The following is a 6,000-nucleotide window of genomic DNA, read 5'->3' as shown; positions in this document are numbered from 1 at the left end:
AATAAAATTAGACATTGAAAATTGTTTTAGTGAGAAAAGCTCATATTAAACTAAAAAATACTCCTTTAATTAGATTTTTTAAACCAAAATAGCATACTTTTGGCAATTATGACCTTATTACATTTTATTGGTTTAGATGTACTCTTCTAGTTGGACTCCCCTCATTAACTTCTTCATGCTTCCTACATTATTTAAGGTGCTAGATTAACAATAATTTATTGTTATGTCTTTATCTCGATCACATAATAGAATCTTTTATGGAATTTTACGTTTTAAAAAGGCATTTTTTCTTCAGCAGTGAAAACTCTTGCTACAGAAAAATGCCACTGCTATTCGCAATACAACGGTACAGACATAAATAAAAAACTTTTTTACTCGTTGATTGTCCGCTGTTTGTTTTTGTTTATTATTGCTCGTTTTATGGAAGTAAAATCTGTTTCTTCCGAAATATTCTTTAAAGTTTTGGAGACAGATGGTAGTAAATATCTAGACCTTTTCACTACAGAAATATTTAAAAAACCCAAATAAATAAAATATATACAAACAATGTACTGCTAAATAACACATCATTTTGATGTAATTAAAAAATAATAATATTTCCGTCAATTACGCAAGTTACACACAGATCGTAAGAAACACGTAAGTCCAAACGTAATATTTTAACACAAGACATATTTCCTTCCGATAGACAAGACTCACGATTTTAAAATAACATGTATTTCTAAATGTTTAATCTACCGGAAGAAAAGTAATTATTCATCTACGAAGCACCAAAGCAATTTCTACAAAAACTAAAAGGAAGTAAAATATTTTTTTTAAAAAAAGTACAGTTAACAAAAATAAATACAATAAAGACACAAGGGAAAATACTTAAAAAAAAAACTAAAAAAGGCAAATGGTTTGAATTCGTAGTTGAAAATTTTGACGAAACCTTTTAAAGCGTTTAGAATCAATATCGAAGTGAAAATGAGAAATAAGTTATTATTTAATATGGTTTGTTATTTTACAACTCATTCTTTACGTCCAGAAAATCTATTCCCCAGATTCAAATATCTGTCAAGTCCTCGAAATGGAATGCATAACAAGATTATTCGAGAACACTAAAATATATTTCAACCCTTGCTTGGCTCACATTAGCATTCACCGATACGTTTATAATTCAGCTGAGCCCGTCGTTAGTCGTGCTCTATTCTCAGAAACAGGTGAAGATGATAATTTGGCAAATGTAGAAGGATTTTGTGCGAATTGCAGACAGGCACCAAAAACGAGTCATACCGCGCCCTCTATTAGCAACAAATTCAACTATTAGTTTGCGAACCGTTGCATTACTAAGGTGAATTCTGGACCGCATCCAAATGCATTTTCTCTTAAGCTCTTTCGGGTTGCCCAGGTGGATTTTTTTCACAATTATTACTGTTATTATTTGTTTCGGCTGTGCGTGTTTCGAGTGTTAGTTTCTTTTTATTGTGTTTCGTGTTTGTGAGCATCATTTGGTTTTGTTAGGAAATCACTTTAGGCTTCTTCCGGAATTTCTTTATCTTATGCCGTCATGTCGTTTGAAATGAGAGTTTTTTTTTTTTCAAATCACTAAAGATTGCTTTAAAATATCTTATTCTTCTATTTATTTCGTGAATTAGGATATTATATCTGCAGTCAATTTCATTATTTGTTAAGTTATACTAATAGTCAAAAAGGTAATAAAATAAAAAAAAATAATAATAAAATAACTTTTGTGTTTAGTTTTATCTTGTGAATCGGTATATACAATAGAACGTCTTACTAAAAAAACACTTGTGGACTGGACATTCTAATTTAGTCACGTAAATAGATGTGTCCCTTTTTCGTATATCCCGTTTTCATTCATGCATTATTTTAACTCAATTATAATAAACGCAAAATATTAAAATTTAGGAATAAATACTAAAACGTTTCATACATACTAGCGATTCAGAATTACCCAGTTGTGAACAATATTCATTTAAAAATTAAAATTTTATTAATAGAAATTTAATTAATGGCAAAATTTTGTAACTTACATAAACTGTTCGTTATATGTATTTGTTAGATGCAATCTACGATGCAATCCACTAAATTGACAATTTGTGAAGGTATTTGTAACAATACCTTCTACGTTTTCCGAAAGAATCGGTTAAATCAAACATCTTTGAACAGAATCAACCACTCGTCCCTTTTTCTCCCTTAAAAAGAGAGAATCTCTTTCATCAGTAACGCTGAGCTATGGAGGAAAGGTGCACACGTCCTTTCGTATTTTCCTGGGGGCTTAAGGACTTTGATACTTGTCGGTGGCAATAATTTTTTTTTCACTTCCTTCTTCTGTAAAACAACATTTTTATTTTATTTAAATGTTTGTAAGATCTGTGAATATTTCCTGTTGCAAATAATCCTTTGTATGCAGCTTTAATGGCGAGATTCTGAATTCAGAAAGGTGTAAGTAACGAATTTTTACGACTTTCATTTAAGTCAGAATGTGGTTATTTATTCAGCAGAGTAGATATTAAAATCTTATAAGTTGGTCGACACAATAAAGTGCCGAAAGGAAAATAGGAGGGAATTTAGGAATTTCAACTACATTATGCATGTATACCTTTAGATAAATATAATGCGTCATAAATGAAAAGCAGTAATGCAGGAAAAAGTAATCCATGTATCATTGGTGTTTTAACTTGTCATGTGAGACAATGAGACGCTAAGGGATGTTAGTGGATATTTTCAAGTTTTCAGCAAAACGCGTTTAAAATGTCGGGGCCTAGGTAGGCTATCATTGAAAAAAGTTTTTAAATCATACTAGTAAAGGGTATTAAAAAAATTAACTCAAAATTTTGCCTTGATTTTTGCCGTAATTTTTTGTCATTCTTGCCGTTTGCAGTCATGACAAAATAACAATTTGACAGCTGAGAGTTAAGGATTAGTTAAAATGAAGTGCTATGCTACTATACAGTGAAACAATTCAATTACTGCATGAGGCATTTCCTGATCGTGTACTCGTCCGTTTCGGTGATCGGAATTGGCACCCCAGATCATGGATTTAAATTAATTAGAATTATCTTTGCGGGATTATTTGAAGTCAGTGGTCTATGTCAACAAATCCAAAACCAATTGCGCATCACCGTATTGCTTTCATAGTTTTTGAAATAATTGTTTAATAATAAAAACGCGTTATTATGTGTCTCTGTGTGTGTGTGTGAGTGTGTGTATCGTGTGTGTAAAGCTCCATTTTCAATAACCCTAAATTATCAGCTGTCAAATTGTTCTTATTTTGAGATTGCCAACAACTTACTGCAAACATAGCGGCAAATTCAAACCGTGCGTTAATTTTGGAACGCCCTTTACTATTTTCTGCCCCAAAACAGAGGAGAAGTTTATTTATCATATATACTGGTCCCTTTTGCTTCTCACTCCCTCATATATGGGTTGAATTATGTACACTTACTTGTCCTTTAAACATTGGTTAAACATTGGTTAATTATTACGCAAAGGAAACAAACAATTCAATTATCTCTGTAATCAAAGTTACAACCTCGGTCTTGTAAAACAAATCCCGTTCAAAATACAATGTTACCTGCTAAAATGCTCTAAATTATAATTATGCATTCATAGCTGAAAAAGTAAAGGAAATATAAATATTTTAAGCTTTTGCATAGTACAGGTGTGAAAAAAGGTTTTCATAGCTGAAACATTATTTACTACTTAAGTGAAACATTAATTCAAAAGACTGCATTAGTTCTGACCAATTTAAAACATTTGCTGTGAGTGGAAGCTTCACCCTAGGGTCAAAAGATGAAAAAAGTATGCTAAAAACTAAATGGAGTCCAAGTAAATGGTCTTGTTCCGAAAAAGCTAGTATTCAAGCATACAGAGGTGTGAAAACTATTACAATAATTGTGAGCTTTTCAGTTTTTCTTGAATAATTTTGTATATAGTTGTAACAATTCATGAAGGTTGATTTGTTTTGTTATTCCAATCATTTTTTCACTCCTTAAGAGTAGTTTGGGGAACATTACTTAGTTAAATATTGGCATTTGTAAAATAGAAAAATCTTTGATCTAAAGTAATGAAATTATTCTCATTGCATAAAGAATATGTTTTATTAACAATCGAATTTATAAACAAAATTTAAAAACTGCTTGATCTGCTAATATTTTATACTCTTTCCTTGAGATGGCATCAGTATTATCTTAGTCTTAAAGCAATTCTTTTTGCAGTTTTAATTAGTTTATAATCTGCAGTTTTTTTTCTCTTCTGTTAAAGAACTATTGCGCGATCATGAATGAAGCAAGAAATATTTTTCCTAGAAAACTAGCTGCTATAAAGTGACTCATCCAAAAAAATCACTATACACAACAAGAAATTACTAAAAAACTAAAAAAAGTGTTTACATCTGTGTGCTTGATAAAAATATCTTTGAATTTGTAAATATTTTAATTCCAGAGTTGAGAAACACAGTAGGGAAGTAAATTTATTGCAAAAACAGATATAATTCATATTACCAAGACTGACAGAGATACAACTTATCATGAACTAAACATCTCTCTATAAGCTTTTGGAGTAAATGTATGTAATTCATAGAAAGCTCATCTCAGTTGAACTCGGTGCTCGTTGTCCTCGTAAAGAGGGCTAAAATCACATTTGCTATGGCAAAAAGACTTGCTTGGGCGAAAATTATGCATAAACTATTTGTAAATAATTGAAGCAAGGTGATAAATATTAATATTCCTTTAATTACTCAGTTAAAAAAATCAAGTTATTTAGTCTTTTTCCTAAAATAAAATTTATTGCATACTGACTAAAGATTCAGAACCGTTTATAAATGTGACTAAACCTTTTTTATGAGAATATTTCCTAACAAATTACATGCATTAAGATACTTTTTACCTTTTAGGTATAGTTTTCTGATAATTCAATGCTTAAGATACCAAAAGAAAGCAGTCGGTATGTCAGGAGAAGTACCAGTAAAGTATTTTCCGAGTCGCATTACACAAACGGGTAAACACCCCACCCAAGTTCTGGGTTGGAGCATAATTTCCGCTCAGGGTGCTGGATGTTTAAGCATTGTAGAAGGCATGAGGACCCATTATCATCATGAAAAAGTGCTTGAAAAAAGGTTCTACAGTTAAAAGTTTGGTTTTCAAATAGATATTTCATCTTTATTCATAATGGAGTTCTGTGTCTCAAAACTTTATCTGTGACCAAAATTTTGAACGAAAAGAAAAACATAAAAACATTTCCCCGGCATGAAAACAATCCTTATATGAGCCAAATAGAGGATATTAGAACCACTGTAAAGAAAAATTTTAAAAAATAGAATTTCACAAACAAATATTGTCTCACAATTGACTCACTCAAATTTGGCACCATGACGAAGAAATTCAAATAAATTGCCAAAAACTTATATAAAAAAAGGCTCAGATGGATCGAATCTTAAAAAAAAGAGGCTGCTTCTAAATATGAAACGTATCAATATTTTAAAAATAAAGTATTATTCTTTAGACATAATAAGATTATACAAGAAATTTTACAATTATTTTAATAATTATTCACACCTCTGTACATTGGGATAAGCGCACCGCATGTGAAAAATGTATGCAGATTTCTGGAACTAAAACCTAGTTTCATGGATACGCATGAGGCCATAACCTGCCTATTCAAAGAGGAAATTTTCAAAGTTTCACATGCTGTAAAAAATAAATTGCGAAAAATTTCGCTTTTTGGACTTTAACTTGGAAATATTTAGGTTGTCTCCGACCCCCCCCCCCCCGCCCTCCAATATCATCAAAGATTTTAGAGAGAACTTTCGATTTAGGGCTTCAATTTAAAAAAACATTCCGTGAGCGCCATCGAAAATTACCTAAAAATGGCCTTCCAACCTTTTCTCCCACTCATTACCGAAGGTCTTCTAAAACCTTTTTAAAAGCTATTTTCGAAATTTTTCGGGGGAATGTCTCTCCGCCCCCCCCCCTTTTTTTCTCTGCCTAAAAATAT

Source organism: Uloborus diversus, chromosome 1, assembly GCF_026930045.1.
Source record: "Uloborus diversus isolate 005 chromosome 1, Udiv.v.3.1, whole genome shotgun sequence".
NCBI lineage: Eukaryota > Metazoa > Arthropoda > Arachnida > Araneae > Uloboridae > Uloborus > Uloborus diversus.
The sequence above is the reverse complement of the archived record's forward strand: the minus strand, read 5'-3'. Positions refer to the sequence as shown.